At 42.2% G+C, this 18,064-nt stretch overlaps 1 protein-coding gene across 1 annotated transcript in view; it reads right to left on the reverse strand.

The window, feature by feature from the left end:
* The window catches only part of LOC148027204 (alpha/beta-Hydrolases superfamily protein), a 171,701-nt gene that overhangs the window by 37,760 nt on the left and 115,877 nt on the right, over positions 1 to 18,064 (reverse strand). The window lies entirely within an intron of this gene.

Below are 18,064 nucleotides of genomic sequence, written 5' to 3' on the forward strand. Positions count from 1 at the left end.
GTATTCCTTCCAGCATGGATGTACGGAGCTAGTGGCTCTCTCCCGAGGTTGAGTTTCGGGTTCTCCAATTCACTCTGTCTATTGTTCTTTATTGCAGGTTCCCTTTCCGGTGGAAATCTTGGACCTTAGGAATCCTCTATATCTTCTTTCTCCTCTTCTCTTCTTGCCTTGGTCACTTGCTCAATATGGAGCCACCTCTAGAGATTGAGTACGGGCATATCCTTATGGTTCTTGGCACCATACAAAGTCTGACATTCATCCTATGAATTGCATGTTTTCATCATCTTTGTACTAGGGCACTTGGACAAGTGAACAATTTTCCCATGAGGGACACTGTCTAAACGGCACCTACTACATGAACATTCTTCAGCATGTAGCATTGCATCTCCACCTCGCTCTTCTCTTGTTCCCCTTTTTGGGCGTGAGAGAGGGTGTTGAGAAACCCTTCACCAGCAATTTGTGTTTTTTGCGTTTTTGGGTTTTGCGCTTACGGTTGGCAGCCCCAGAAAGGGGCGCCATCCTAGACTAATTGTGCCTATTTATAAGCCACTCTCTCATTCATTCTTGACGGCCGATTCATTCAATCTGTCACCTTTTCTCTCCAACCTCTCCACTACCCTTACACCCCTTCAAGAGGACATTGCGGTTCGTGGTTCGTGGCTGTCTTCATCATCTTCCTTGTGCTACGGCACCCTTGTTCCCTTGTATCGCATTCACTCCATGATTCAGAACTTCATCATTCCATTTATCAAAGTTTCTTCTCTCTTCTCTTCTCTTCTCCATGTTTGCCAAGTTCACTCCGTGTTCCTCCCCGCAAACCCTACTGTCTCCCTCGTACGTCATCTTTTGACAGGGACATTATTTTGCAACAATCTAAGTACATTGGGTAGCTCCTTGAATGTTTTTAGATGCAAGATTGCAAGCCTATCTCTACTCCCATTGAGATAGGCAACAAGTTTACACCTGAGGATGCAAGAGAACCTTTTGATGCTTCTCTTTATCAACAAGCTATTGGTTGTTTATTGTATTTGTATAATACACAGCCAGATATTCAATTTGGGGTCTCTCAATTAGCACACTTTATGCACAACCCTAGTACTACACATTGGCAAGCAGTAAAACGTATCTTTCGTTATCTTAAAGGCAGTCAAACATAGGGCACTTTAATCCTAAAGGCACTACTCTCTGCTTGCATGCATTTATAAACAGCGAGGGGGCTGGTTGTTTTGACACGACGGTGTCCACTAGTGGCAATTGTTTCATGCTTGATGATTCATACATTTCTTGGATAAGCAAGAAGCAATCTACAATGGCCACATCTAGCTATGAAGATGACTACACGACAGCATTTATAGCTACATTGGAATGTGTAAGGTTCAGAGCCTTTTTCTCGATCTTGGTGTGGGACAGCAGTCAGCCACTCCTATCTATATTGACAATTAGAGTGCCATGACAATTGCGAGAAATCCAGTTTTTCATGCTCGCACTAAGCACATTGAGGTGCATTATCATCATGTTAGAGAGAGGCTCCATGCAAGGAAGATCGACTTGGTTTATGTCCCTGCACAGGACAAGCTAGTAGATGTGTTTACGAAAGCTCTCTCTAAAGATAACTTTGAAGCGTTGCACAAGGCTCTAGGCTTGATACCATTTAGGGATTGATCTGCCTATTCCCTATATATGTTCACATCATTCACTCGAGGGGGATTTTGTTACACTTGTCATGTTTCTCCCAGGTTCTTGTGTGAACACTCCTTAGGAATTGTACTTTCATAATCATTCTCACATAGTGGATCCGAGACCTCTTTTCACTCTCTTCTCTCTTGTTGATCACTTGTTTACTATCTGTGTGTGTGAGTATGCGCATACTACCGAGCCCTAACCTAACAGATATAGGGTGAATCTTTTATCAAATTAACAGCTTTGCTGATTAGGACAAGCGGTTTTCTTTATCATAACCACAGTTGAGGTACTTGATGTCTAGACTAGTTTAGTGACAGCTCATGGAGAGTTATAGCTTGGTGACCTCTATTTGACGGCACATTTCCTTTCCCAACAGGCCACTAAGAACTCTAAGTTCCATCCGTTTCATAACCTATCTTCCACTAGGGAATCTACGAATGACCACGTCTCTAACATTTCTATGGTCCTCCCAAATTAGGGTTTGGTTTATGGGACACTAACACTCTCTAAGAACATGTTTCTTATAATGAAAGCTTTGGTAATTGCATAGTTACCTGGAACGGGGAACGGGAACGGGAACGGGACCCCCTGGAACGGGGGGAACGTCCAAGGTCGGGGAACGGGAACGGGGGGAACGACACATGTCTTAAGTGCCCCAAATATGCCCTGCATGACCCAAACTGCCCCAAAGAATGTCCCTCTAATTGCCCCAATACCCGTCAATGCATGAAATTGACCCAAATGTCCCAACATTGACTCGATTACCCCCATAGCTCCAAATTGCCTTGAATTGCCCCAATTATCCCAATTTCCCTTGAAATTAGACAATATAAATGGATGAATACCTTGGAATTGAGGATCGGCTGAAATTTGATTCTGATTTGCAAGAGTTGATAATGCATCAAATTTGAACTTTGCATGGACTCCTAATTAGATTGTGGGTTGTCTTGACACTTTGAATCTTCAACCCGAGAGAGAGAGAGAGAGAGAGAGATTAGTGTGTGCACATTAAACTATGGAGATGGGTGAATATGTGGTAGAAGGACTATGACCCAAGTTTTTTTTTTAAAAACAAGAAAAAACGTCAATTTTCAGTAAATAGGCCTGGAACGGCTGTTCCAAACAGGGAACGGCAGGGGGAACGGCAAGGAATGGTAGGGAACGGCAGGGGGAACGGCAGGGAACGTTCCCTGGCCGTTTCACCTCCTTGGAAGGTTTGGAACGCGTTAGGCCGTTCCTACAGGCCGGAACGGCCGTTCCCTGTTTCTATGGGTAATTGTATTAATTAAGCTTATTTTGAGGTTGTTTTAAGTGGCTAATCAACATGTAATGCATTTTTAGCTTAATAGGTGGCCCTTGCATTTTTCAATGTGATTAAACAACCAAAGATCTAGAACCAATTGAACATTTCAAGTAGCTCCTCTTTTCACGACCTCCTCCATGGCAAGTACTCTTAAAATATGCACCACAAGTACGATAATGTGACTTCTCCATACCTTCTGTGCTCCACATTTCCAAGGATCCATCTCTCTCCAAAAGGTATGATTCATGGGATGTACAATATATGTTGGCAAAACAGGGGCTATTGACATTAGATTTGCGACATCAAGTTATACACACAAAATAAAGCAAAAGAAGTGAAGTCAATATTGTACCATGTAATGGGTGATGTTTGTTTTTCCTAATGCATTGACAGCTAATTATGTGAAATCTTCAACTACTTAATGGAATTCACATTGAGTTGAAGGATTTATTGAGGATTTCAACATTATGGACACAAGCTTATCAAAGAAATGCCAAACTTTGGCAACATTCTTAATGTTAGGATCTCTTTCCAATCCATACTACATTTACATAGATCTTTCCAAATCTCGCACTTCAACTTTGATGACTTGCCGGTCATGTTACTTGAGAATCTCTTGATAGTGGGTCCCATTTTAAAGGATGGAAAAGGATAATTACCAAGGTGAAAGGCAGAGACCCCCTTCTTTCTAGATGGGGTCCATCACAAAAAACAAGGTGGAACTTAAGAATGTAGCGGGGCCACCGGACAAAAAGGCATACAATGATAACCATGGAAGAGGGACAAATCCAAGATTAAGGATTCCAAATAATTGCATGCGATACTCTTTTTGAGGCCATATTTTCCCTAATGGAAATGGGCAGCCTTCTATTTATAGATGTGGATTCTCCCAAAGTTTGGGTGTTTTCTTATGGGACACAGAAACTTTGGTTATCTTTGAGTTTTAGGGCTGTGTAATGAGCTAATAAAGATTTAATATGTAATGGATCTTTTTTAGCTAGACAAGGTGTGATATCAAAGACCTTGCTTTCTCCTTTGTTTGGACATTGCGTTTACTCATCCCGTGAGACCCTTGTACATAGTGATGATTCTAATCATGTGTGTGTACCTATGTTATGCATTCAAGGAGGCAAGGGAGCATTAAGTGTTAATCATAGAAGTACAAACACATAAATACATACATCCATTAAGATAGAATTACATATACATAAATACATACATATATCTATTAAGATATTACTATATAAGCAATCTTTCAAATTATACACGTTACTTTGCACATTTCTCATAAAATTCTTTTTCACAATCCTCTTCTTACCCCACCTTTCTCTTAATCAAAGGGATTCTCATTAAAATTTTGAATCTTTTAAATCAATTCGTAGGTCCCAGGGAGGGTCTAAGCAATAATATATTATCCTATTTTCAATATTGCAGAAGTAAATCTCCCTTCATGCTAATTCAATCAAATTAGGAGAGGTGCACACTGAATAGAAAGATCAAAACACTCGTATGAGAAAACCATCTATGTTGGAAAGCATTTCTCTGGCATATAATGGACCAAGCATCTCATAGTAGATCTCTTAATTATTCTTAAAATAACAACACAAAGTTGGATTGTTGAAACTGCGTATACCTCAAAGAAGATGAGGATAAGGAATATAAATTGTTGGCTCTAAGCACACCCATATAAGAGAAAGAAAGAGAGAGTGCGCACTTGATCAATTAGAACTACTCGCGAAGGTGTATCTGCAGCCCCAGATGGCGATACACCCCCTCTCCATGGCTTCTTGCCCCAATCTCCCCCAGACCGCCTTGAGAGGCTTCTATACATGACGGACTTGTGACTTTCATCAGCTCCAACTAGTCTGTTGAACATGAGCTCTCCGTTGTAATCAGTTTTTCTTAGTAATATAATCAACCACACTTTATTTGGAAAAAAAAAAGGATCGAGCCCTCTATCAATCCTCTCCTTAGGCTCTTCATCAATCTTTCTCATCCTCATGTCGTTGTATGTGATACCAGTCCATCCTTCACATGGACCCACATTGGCAATGGCTTTTACCATCTTCTTCCATTGCTCTTGCTTTAGGACATTGAATGCAAGATTGCACTCAATCACCGTGCGTGCAATTTCAATGTCCGCAAGTCGTTGCCTTTCTCTAGAAAAGGCAATCAATCCACGCACATGACCAGGAGCTTAAGAGAGGGACGATTCTCTCTCTAGCATCGCATGAGCCTCCACTCTTTGTCTTTTACCAGAGACGGATACGGATGTGGAGCCCCCACTACCAATGGTAGAGGCCTCTCCCGCATCAGTTGAAGATACGCCCACATTGGATGCTTCCTCGTTAGTAGGCATAGGAGTTGATGCTGATAAGCCACTTTCTCCTCCTCTTGTGGATCCCTCTCTCATCTTGGCGAGAATCTCCTCCGCAATGTTTTGAGGGATCTCCTTGCATGGAGCAACTTGCCCCCTCGTCTTGGAAAGATGTTGGAGAAGCCGAGTTGCACCACTTGTATAGCGCTTCCCGCAATACTTGCATGTCCAATGGTGGGAGTTGGACTTCTTTGTGTCCCTCTCCACATGGATCGCATGCAAATTGAAGGCCTCGTGCTTCTCACGAGTCATGGCACCAATGACGGATAAAGAGGCCCGAGAGAGAGAGAGAGAGAGAGAGAGAGAGAGAGAGAGAGAGACTTGAGTCTCCACTCTTGAAAGTTGAGACGGAGACTTGAGAGGCCCGAGGGTTGGGGTAAAGTTGAAAGAGCAAGAGTGAGAGAGAGGGGATGGGAGATGAGAATGGCAAATGCTTTGATAGGGTGTGGGATAGAGGGGATGGGAGATGAGATTTAAGAATGGCAAATGCTTCGATAGGGTGCGGAAAAGAGGGGATGGGAGGTGAGATTCGAGAATGACAAATCACAAGTCCATTCAAGAATCAAGATCCAAGAGAGGAAGATGAGAATGGTAAGTCACAAGTGCTTGTTGAATTGGTGTGGAAGTATGGAGGAGAGGAGTACCTTTTGTAGATGAGAAAAGGGTCAAAGTTCAAACAGTCAAAAGAGGGGTCAACGGTCAAAGAGAGGGCTGCCAGCTATGAGGATCCAAAGAGGGCTAGGGAGGGGAGTGCATGGCTGGAAAAGGGGGTGGGGTGAGGTATCCAAGGCTTCCCACCCCCCAAAAAGTGCCACGCAGGCAGGTGGAGTAAAAGCGGGGGCGCAAAAAATGCAAGACGTGGGATCCAGGTGGCGCAGGCGATGTGGCCCAAATAGGCCCAAAAATTCGTACGAATTCATACGGATACGTACCGTACGGTTTGTACCGTACGAACTTGTCTATACGACGTACGAAGGCAACTATGTTTATACTTCTCACAACCATATAAGATTTGTAATTGATAAAAAAACTTAAGAAAAAGATAAGGATTTTATGAACCATCATTGATCCTATACTTAATCTTCTTTTCAAGCTTAGATAGTGACTCGGTCTTCTTCGTCTTATGCCTTCATCCATGCTCAAATCTAGAGGTTCAAGAAGATGAACTGATTGATGGGGATCGGGGTGGTTTTGTACGTTTAGTACAATATGTTCAATACTTGAATATGTACGGTATGGAATATACACAAAAATCTTGAGAATAAAATACTTTGTTTCATACGTTCATTTGAAAAATACATATAAAATTGTATATAAAATCAGCTTACACACATAAAATGTGCAACTTAAAGATAGATCATGAAAAGCCTAGGCATTGTGGAGAAGAATAAGAAGAAACGAGAAGAGGGAGAGGAAGAGGGAATTGGGAAAGCGAGAGGTAGAGGGAAAGGGAGAGGAAGAGGAAATTGGAAAAGCGAGAGGGAGAGGGAGAGGGAGAGGGAGAGGGAGAGGGAGAGGGACAGGGACAGGGAGAGGATGTAATATGTATGAATGAAGCTTGAAAGTGAGAGAGAGGGGGAGAAATGAAATGATATGATATGATATATTAACGTCTACAAAAGGCCAAAACGACCTATGAGACAATGAGTTACAATCATGTATATGATGGTACGACTGTTTGGGTAAAATGTGTAGCACAAAGCAAAATAAGAAAGGAAACTAACTATGGCTATGTGTAAAACATAGAGCTCTATCTAGTAACAATGAGCTCCAAATGGCACAATCTCTTGTGGGTATACAAGGCCTAGCTCTAGCCTAAGCAATAATCCCCTGTATCCGCCTATGAAGGTGTTGTCAGTGTCTGTGTCAAGGCCTAGGACGTCTGGATCGGCTAAGCTAAACAGCTCAATCAATCAATACTCCTTGTCTGTGTGTGAACTGTGGCAGTAAGAGAGGCTCTCGTGTGGACTGTGACTGTAATTGTATTGAAGTCTTCTGAGTCTCCTTTGCAAAGAAATCTGTGAGCTGCCTCTATGAAGGGCCTCGATGTTCTCTAGCAGTTGTACTCCTGAGGCGCATGTCAGGAAGCTGTCGTATCTCAAAAAGAAAGAGGCCAAGGCATCGTTGATCGGTAAAATCCATGACTCTAGATAATGGTCCAAATCCGTCTCTAAAGAGATAGCGGAAAAAAACAAGGACATCATAATACGCTGGGCAGCGGCAAATATAATGGGCCTCTGTCTCTGGCTCTAATTGGCATATATAGCATATGTGCTCCTCTAGTGGGACGGATCTATATCTGCCAGTTTCAATCTGTAGCTAATGTGAGGAGGTGCACAACTGGCCCATAGTACATTTGATCCCATGGGAAAGGTGGGTGTCCACGTATCTCGGGCGAACAATAAATCCATCATCTGTGGTATGAAGAAAATGCTCACTGTAGAAAGTCATCTTTGTCCCTAGCTCCTGCCCTAGCATCAACCATGTCCGCCTAATATCCAACTAGGTAAGATCCATCCTAATGATCTTGCGGATCTCTAACCTGCTCAGATCAAGAGATGGTACATCAAGGGAGTACTGGAAGGGGAGTAACTTGTGCATACCAACATGAAGTATCACCCTCTCTGGCAAGCTGCCTAGAGGACTCAAGGGCCAACCGTGCATATCTGTGTCTGGGTAAGTCCCATAGGCTATGTATGTATGCAACCGATCAGGTGAGGGCCTCTACCACAATCGGTGTAGCTGCTAGCTCGGCTCTGATGATCCCTGGATATCTTGGATACTAGGGGTTTCTCCATCGTCCTCCATCTGTCATAAGTGCGTCCTAATCTCCTACGGTGGTCAAGACTGAGCCTCCATATCTATACTCCATAAAGTAGTGTGAAGAGAGGGAGAGAGAGGGTGAGAGTTTATTGTTATGGCAGATCACCTCTATGGTTTCAACTAATGTCGTTCTTGCTAACATTGCTGCTCCTTGGCTGGATATTGTTCGCTCCACTCTAGCTGTCCTTTCTATGTGATATTCGTGTGTTATGGTCTTAGATGTCTTTCCGCTTGCTTTGTGTTTATTCCGTTTTTCTTGGCCGACCTAATGATCTGATGTAAATATTGCCATTTAATTGAATTATCTTCACAAAAAAAAAAGAGAGGAAGAGAGGGAGAGGGAGAGGGAGAGGAGAGGAAGAAAAGGAGAGGAAAACCGATAGGAAGAGGGAAAGCAACAAGCAAAGGGATAGGGAGAGAGAGAAAGATAGGGATAGGAGGAAGAGAAATTGAGGGAAACAGAGAGAGAGAGAGAGAGAGAGAGAGAGAGAGAGAGATTATAGAAGATGGAGGCTTAAAAGTTGAGCTCAAGAGAGGGAGATTGATGCAGATGGAGACTAATTTGTGTGGTGAGATGGGGGGAGGGTGTTGCCCTTTTATAAGGGCTAAGGTGAGAGAGAAGAGAATAGAAAGGAGTATGAAAGAGGAAGGGTTGTGAAATCAGAGAATTTTGAATGTGTAATACCCAAAGAATAGGCAGAATTTCAAAAAAATGTACGAAGGGACAATTTAAACTGTCTTTTTTTTCGTATAGTTTGAACACACACAAACCATACGGTACTATACAAAACAAGTATACACTATAGTACCGTACGAAAGGTAGTGTACGTCCACAAAATGCAACCTTGATGGGGATGAAGACGGAAACAAGGGTAAAGAATGTCGACACTAAAGGAATCTGCTAGGGTTTGCACTGGTGACACACAAAGTCTACGACCACGATAAAAACACAAAGAGACAGACATAGACACAGACACAGAGGGCAAAACTCAAACCCTAAACGTAAAACTCAAAAACTCAAACCCTAAACGCAAAAATCAAAACTCAAACACAAACAGAAGAAGGAAGAGAGAGAACACAACTCTGAAGTGAATGAATGCTGTAAATGAATGTAAGAGTGTACAATGTGCTCAAGGGTAGAGCAATGTCGCAGTGTGACGTCCACCGAAGACGGATCCCAAGTCTGTGACCACCAGTCAGAGTGTAGGAGTGCTGAATAGTAAAAGGCAACAGGCTGGTCACCAAAACGCAACAGTCTGGAGGCTGGAAACTGGTCAACGCAGCAGTGTACCACCGATCAGAGGCTGGAAATTGTGCACAATCTGCGATAAACAACAGGCCGAAATAGTGTCTGACAGTGCTAGGGGCAGTCGCCAGTAGCTGAGAGCTGTCGCCTACAGCAATGGACAGGCTGCAGATAATGTGGCTGCAGTCGATGCTGGCTGGACAGCAGATGGAGGCGGGCTGCAGGCTGGAAATTGGGCGCCAACAGCAGCAGAAGGTGTGTGGGCTGGTGTAACCTGCAAACAAGGATAATGGCTGAATGGGGGCAGCCTGTCTATTCATAGATGTGAAAGGGCACCCCAAAAATTAGGATTTTCACTAAACTCTCTCAAACCGCTCCCCGTTTTAGGGTTTCCACTGAACTCTCTCAAACCACTCCCCGTTTTAGAGATTTACTCTAAAAGAGTATTTTTAGTGTGTTTTGGGGCTGTTTAAGAGGCTAATCAGCAAGTAATGCAAATTTTAGCCCAACATCCCCTGTCAGACCCAAAACTGAGCTGAAAGGTTAGGCCAATCATTGTGATGTTTATGTACCCCAGGCGTCCCACCCCGAAGCAACCAAGGCATCGGACAAAGGGTGCACGTCGGCTGTCCAATGGCCTACCAAGACTACAGAGGCAATGGTTATCTTACCAAGGAAATCCAAGTGGTCACCCCAAAGAGGACAGGGCATCGAACAAAGGGTCTACGTCGGCTGCCCAGTGGCCTACCAAGCCCTACCTAGCCCAGTGATGAGATATCCATGTGATGAAGAAGGATGGTGGTGTAGTAACAACAGCCGCCGATGGAAACAACTTAGGATCCGCGCAAGTGGTGCTCTGCACAATGAGATGCAAAGTATGCTACATGCTGAAGAATGCTCATGCAGCAAGTGCCACTTGGACAGTGTCCCTTGTGGGGAAATTGTTCGCTTGCCCAAGCGCCCTAGTACAAGGATGATGTAATCATGCAATGCAAAGGGTAAGGTACAACAAGGGGAAGAAGCCGATGTTGAAGCCAAAGTGCTAGAGCCTGTAGAATACCAAGAAGGATAGGAACCCCCCTCAACCTGGATGTAGATGCCGAAGAAGAAAGAGGAGCCTGATGTCGGTCTTCATATGGTGTCGAGAACCATAAGGAATGAAAGAAGATGAAGTGATGAAGCACCCCGCTAGAAGAGCAAGGTAAAAATCACTGCCATGATAGCATCGAGAGAGATGCTGCATGATCCGTCTCGGGAGGGGAAACCGCCATGCTGGAAGAAGAGCAAACACTCCTAGGATGATGAAACCCCATGAAAGGAACCGTGCACATCCCCACATCTCTAGCCTAGGGAGGACCAAAGCAATCTGCAAGTTAGCCCTATACTGAAAGACAAAACCTTGCAAAAGAGATGAGAACCTCCAAACACAGAGGTTAGTGGTTAGATGCTCCAAAGCAAAACAAAACCGAAAGAAAATTTAACTCAAAATAAATACAATGAATGTATATGTGTATGAGTAAATGCACCAGAAGACAAAAAAATGGAAAGACCAAGGATAATGAATCCTATGGCCCGACTCTAAGAGTGCAAAAAATAAATGCTAGACTGACCTAGGGTATCCGAAAGGACCTAGAGGCATGCGTGGAGCCCTAATAGGAACACCGAGAAAAAGGGAATTCTCTTGCAAGAAAATCTATCTTGTAACATCAACAAGCTTTTATTTCATTCATCTAATCATCAAAACAAAGAAAACAGCAATTCTTCACGCAGCATCATAGTAGATATCTCCCACGGATTTGATAGAATCAACCATAGTCTTCAATATCTTCATAGAATCCATCAATAGAACAAGGAACATAAAAGAATACACCATCTTTGATCAATCACATAGTATTCATCTTCAATGTCTTCATAGTTCTCTCTCTCAATCTCTCATATACACTTACACTGTTTTGATAGAATTGACTATCTTTGACTCTTTCTCTCTCTCTCTATCAATAGTACATAATCTCCTCACTACAATACTCTCATAATAACTCTCAATAATCCTTCTTAGGTCGTGGATGCACCTCCCAAGAGGTATGTTTGATATGAAGAGTCACCAGAGCCACTACAGTGTCTCTTCACAGCTCACTACTGTCATTGTCACTCAGTCTTCTCTTCAATCTTCAACAGCTGTTTCTTCCACTTGTTTTAGCTCTTTTGAACTTAGATTCATCCTTTCCAAAAGTTAAAAAACTTTTCCAAAGTCACACATACATTCTACAGAACACTTACAGAAGGCCTACAGAACAGTTACTTAGTACCAAAGCAGCTACAATACAGTTACAGTACAAAGACAGAGCAGAGACAGAGGCTCTACAAAAGGTCTACAGAGGATTACAGAAGGTCATCAGAACCTCATAACTCACACTCAATCCATTCCAAACTATCAAAAACTATTCAATAAGCTTCTAAAAGATCTCAATCTTCATCAATCATCAATCCATCCTTCATACAGAAGAAAATCAAAACAAAAAATAAGCTATACAGAGGATATACAGAACCTCAACAGAACCTATCAAAACATCACAGAGCTTCATATCTCCACTAAGAATCATCATGAACTTCCAAAAGATAATTAATATCATCCAAAACACTCTCAAACACTTCCATTAACAACCATACATCACTCTAAATCCATCAAAAATCAATCATTTAATCCTCAAAAACAACAAAAATTAGTCAAAATTTCAATTTTTTTCCACTCTCAACAATGCGAGTTGAAGAAGATGGCTATCATCACGTATGTCCAGTAGTAGGGCTCTGCCAAGGGAACACTTGATGAGGTGGAGAGGAAGATGAGATGGATGCATGAAATCCAACAAGATCGAAACCTGCAAACCAATCAACCAATCCCTCAGGGGTAGTGAAAGAGATGGACTGTTGAGGCTGTACTCAAGTCACATGTCCAACAGCAACAACAACGGGTGCTAAAGGACCAGATGAAGCATGAGTAGAGAGCATAGCTCCACTCGACTATGCAGTCGCAGCGGTCTGCTGAGGGTTTTTAGATGGAAGACCTTGGGCAACACTCCTCGTCCACATGGCCTACTCTCTGGCAATATGGAGTTGCTACTAGATAGGTCTAGATTCTTTGGTTCCATCTGAGAAAGAGGAGTCACCCTTTAATTGGCTTGCCTTCACATCTAGCGAGTTCTTGCCACTAGTGGTTGTCCCTCCGGAAGAAGAGACAACCAACCCCCTCTACTCTGAATAAGGCTGTAATGAGGATTTTTTGTGGACTTGATCATACAACCTCGCGTAACGCAAGAACTAGCACTCAAACCCGTAGAAGGTTGGCAATCTAGGTTGGGAGATAATGTGTTGAATGAAATTAAAATACTTGTCGGGCAACTTATTCAACAAGAATGTAACCTGATCGTCATCTAACTTTGGAGAGCCAGTAGTGGCGAACTCGCCAAGTAACCGTCTATATTCAAGCAACTTGACTTTTAGATCATCCCCTTCCTTAATAGAAAACTCTTGAAGCTCAAAGTCGAGATTGATGCGGCGAGTATGATCACGAGCTGCATAGCGGTTGAGAAGGTGACTCCAACACTCTGACGCGAGCGGGAAGTGCTGCAAACTGAGAGTGAAACTCAGGAAGCAATCCCTACATCAGCTCAACATTGGTTGTGGCATTGCGGGCTCTCCATTGACGAATGCAATCAGAGTGAGCTAGTTGAGGGTCCGGCATAGCCTCTAGACCAATGAGGAGGTCCCAAAGACCATGAGACTCAAGCACTTGTTGTATGAAATTAGACCAGGTGGTAAAATTTGACCCATTAAAACGTGTCTTATCCATGAAGGCATTGTTGGCCGTTGCAACAAGAGTGGTAGTGCTTAGAGATGGATAGTGTGAAAAAGTGTAGTGTGGGTAGGATGGGGGAGTGGAGTACACTTGAGAATGGGTCCCAGAGTGCCCACCAAACATGCGTGTAGTGTACAAGGTGGATCCATAGATAGGGATGGGTTGACTAGGCATGGGCATGGTAGCCACATGAGAAACCGAAGGAGATGGGACGAGAACACGGTGAGTAGAAAATGGGAATCCCTACGTAGGTGTAACCCAAGGAGAGTCTGAAGGCACACCATAAGCTGAGGATGGAAATCCCTACGTATGATTGGTCATGGGAGTTGTGAAGCTGGGGATAGTGAGGGGCATCCCCATCATAGTCGTCGCTTAAGTTATGGGTGTGCTTATGTGTTGAAAGGTGAGAGACACTATGTTAAAGGGTGGCATTCCCCCTGACGAGGTACCATGGTGCAAAGAGGTAGAGAATGGGGTAGAGAAGGAAAAGCTGCTAGGAGCGGAGATGGAAGATTCAACCCCGAGGATGTGTGATACAGATGTGGAGTGTAATCCAAGGTTTTGGAAAGATTATGAGAGGTGTGATATAGAAGAGGGTGGGATGGGAGGGAAGTGAGAAGTGTGTGTGATATGCTCAAATGAAACAGAAGCTGTAGATGTACCTGAATTTCGTCTTCTTCGTGAGCCCTCTCTATTGAAGTTCACATATGCAAAGCCATCCAGATCCTGTACCTCAAAAGAAGAAACAGGCGAGGGTTTTGATTCATGCAAAACAAAAGAATTGTACAAACTTGACATTGGACCTGGCTGAGATGATGAAGATGAATCACCAGACGATCCGAATGCTGTATCTCCTCCATGATCGGAGAGGTGGCCAGCCTCACCAACCGGTCCAAATGTGGTAGCAAAACTGGTAGGAGGGGTGTAAACATCACCATACTTGTTGCAATAGTACTCCTCAAAGTCCTTTGTCATGTTAGTAAAATCTGGTGAAGGTGGAGTGTCGTTCTTCTCACGGAGTCCATCATGCCATCTCAGAGCCTCCAATGATGGAGAAGGCTGATAAGACATCATAGAAACTGGAGAAGAAGGTGTCTGGTACATTGTGATTTAGTTACAAGTTGTATTGTGTGCCGCGCACAAAGACTAGCTCTCCACAATATCCGCAGAGCACTCTTTATAAGAGCACTAGCTCTGATACCATGTGAAGGAAATTGCTAGGGTTTGCATTGAGGACACATAGAGTGTACGACCACGACAGAAACACAAAGAGACAGACACAGACACAGAGGGAAAAACTCAAACCCTAAACACAAAACTCAAAACTCAAACACAAACAGAAAAAGGGAGAGAGAGAACACAACTCTGAAGTGAATGAATACTGTAAATGAATGTAAGAGTGTACAATGTGCTCAAGGACAGAGCAATGTTGGAGTGTGACGTCCACCGAAGATGGATCCTAAGTCTTACCATCAATCGGATTGTAGGAGTGCTGAATAGTGAATGGCAGCAGGCTGGTCACCAAAACACAAACTCTCTCAAATCGCTCCCTGTTTTAGGGTTTCCACTAAACTCTCTCGAATCGTTCCCCATTTTAGGGTTTTACTCTAAAAGAGCATTTTTAGTGTGTTTTGGGGCTGTTTAAGAGGCTAATCAGCAAGTAATCCATATTTTTGCTCAATAGACACATATGTTGATGACGAGGCCTTCCATGAGCAGGGTATGACTCTTCATCACTTGATGAGGATCCATCAGAGAAGGCACTTAATGACTTCGAAAAAAAGGGCAAGCTTCAACACCATCTCTTTCTTTGTTGTAAAATAAAATGTGATATTTCATTTATTCCACCACCTCTTGGAAGTAGTTGGCCTTCTTGATCAACTCGTATCATTCCTATGGCTTTGTCTCCATGAAGCAAATGGACTTCTTTCCTTGAATTCTTTATGCTTCTCAACTCTTTCTTATGTGAAAAGTCACTCACAAATATATTGATTCTCCTCATAAAGTCTTTCTTATATGAGGTATCATGAATATTTGACATCATCACCATGTCTAGAACGTGCCAAAACCCCCCCAAAACCACTCTAAAAGCTCTAAATTCCAATTTCAAATGAGAGAGAAACAACAACATTATCTTTTTACCTTGTTCCTTAGTTTTGCATGAATTCTATTGCTTTGATTTAAAAAAGCTAAGAAAACTTTCCAAAAAGGGACTATATAAAGAAAATAGCAAAGCATACCATAAAGAAAGCTTATTCTGATTCCAAAGAAAAGCTTATCTTAAATTTAATACTATAATATTATTTATGTTAAAGAGGCTTGATCAAATAAATTGATGTTGTTGAAAATCAACAATTTAATAAAAATCAACTACGAAAAAGTTAATGTTCATCATTAAAAATGCATTTTGCTATGTTTATATATTACAATATCATATATACACATACTATTGTACCATTGCACTTACTTTTTAGTAACCTAGAGTTTATTCATACTCAAGGATAATCTAAAAATATATTAATAGATAATGAATTAATATACGACCATATAACCTCTACCTCATCCCAATAATGTAATCTCTCTATTAAGATAATCTAAATAATTGTGATCTCACAACAAACTCAATGCAAATACCAAATAAACAATTATTTGAAGTGAGGTCCATCTAAGAGCAATTGAATTGTCAACAAAGATCTCTATATGAAATCCACATATACATGCACGACACATCATCCAAAAGATCCATCTTAACAATGAATACATAAATAGACTACAGATACTTCACAAGTACCTTGACTAAAGGAATGTATGCAAAACTCCTACAAGTAGACACCACAACTAGTTAGCATGGATATCATAGAATCACCTAGAACTGGAAATCACCCATACACATGTTGATAAACATAATGATCTAGAAAGGACAAGCATTCCCATCAACTTTTTGCTCACTAGAGATCCATTTTAGGCTAGCATTCCCTTGAAAATGTGCCCTCGAATCAAGGAAGAACCATCTAAGGCCATCATCCCCTTGACGATGCACACAAGGTATTAAGGACATCATTTCCTTGTGTAGGTGCTTCCTAGCAATAGACATATCCCTTTGCAAAGAATCTAGCTTTCCAAAAAGTTGTGCAACAAGTAATCTAAGCTCACCCTCATGGTAGAGATGATAAAACATGCTAACTCCTAGAAAAGTATCTCTATTCCTGTCAAAAGCACTAGATCAATTGAGCTCAATTGCTCTCTCTCTCAAAGACATGTATCAAGCTTGTAGACTAGTAGGAGATTGTAGAAAGCTAGTAGACCAACCAAGCTCCAACGGCAAACCACAGATTTTAGCCACAAGCAAAAAAAAGCAGCTTGTCCCAAGTTGTCAGCTCACTATCTCTAATAGTCTCACCACTCCTACCTCTCTTATTCTCCACAGACTCCACTAAAGTCTCCACTTACAATCCAGTATTCCACCTAAGGTATATATTATCTCACCAATGTCCAAAACTCTACATCTATTTATATTGGGCAACATTCCTCTAAATAAACTCAGATCCAAAGATCTCTCCTTGGAAACATGATGTCACAATCAATATGTGGGCTACAAAAAGATGATACTCCTAAATCATAAGGATATCTGGAAAGCATCCCACTAGGGTCCATCCAAGAATCTCTCAGAGAAGACTCTATCCTTGATCTTTGCGCCATCCATGGAAGCCTCTAACATTCCATAAGAGGAGTCTCATGGTCTACTCAATCTCTTTGACTAACGTAGTTACACCTAGCCACTTAGCCTCTTTTTCTCTTGACACACAACATTGTATCAATTGTATCTCTAGGCTACCTTTACTAGACTAGGGAGCTCAAAGTTATATGGATCTTGGAAGTTTGTCCATATTGTAGTGGCCTCATCTTCCCTACCTCTCAAGTTTCCTAGCTTGGGAGGATCCCATGACTAGACCCTCTAGAGATGTGGATGATCAAGGAGTGTGGCAAAGCACTCTGCGAGTTACTCCCAAGCAAAGCACTCTAAGAGTTATTTCAAATACACAATTATTGCCACCTCTCCAAGGAGGAGATCATAAGAGCCTATGCAACCTTGTCATGAGACAAGTGCCCAATAGACCATTTAGATAGGACATTTCAAGATTATTTGAAAAATATTAGTGAGAAAGCTATGACACACTTTTCAAGAGATTATGGTATCAAGATGTATACCAAAGACTATCCAAGAGGTAGATCAATCTCATTCCCAAAGGCAATGATGATAGCTTGGACATCACTTTGTGGTATTAATAGCACCTCAAAGAAGATTCCCCTGAGGTAACATGTAAAAGACAAAGAACCTCGTAGAGAGTAGTGAAGTACATCATAAGTACAATGATTTTGTGAACAACCAATCTAGTGGCCTATAATGCCAAACCATCAGAGGGGTTACGTGAAAAATGGGACCACAGTCCTGAGTCTGCAAGAAGGGCTCTCTTCTCTTCCTCATCCTCTTAAAGCCACCGTGCAGCCCCTCCGAACTCCAACTTCATCTTGTCAAGACCCGAGTGATCATGGAGACTAGGCTAGCACAAGTTTGAAGATCACAAGAGACTGAATGAATTAGGATATCTGAAACAGCCAAGCTGTCAATGGATTTCTCACCACAAATAAAGCTAGAAACTTCAAGAGAGGTTTTGAGGTCAGGTCTATGCCTCTTTGATAGCTTCTAGTACTGTCAAGACAAGACACCCTCTCTACAACAACTGCATTAAATCTCGGACCAAACATACTATTGCACAA

This window comes from Lygodium microphyllum, chromosome 13 (assembly GCF_053477565.2).
Source record: "Lygodium microphyllum isolate KBCC chromosome 13, Lygodium_microphyllum_v1.1.10, whole genome shotgun sequence".
NCBI classification, from domain to species: domain Eukaryota; kingdom Viridiplantae; phylum Streptophyta; class Polypodiopsida; order Schizaeales; family Lygodiaceae; genus Lygodium; species Lygodium microphyllum.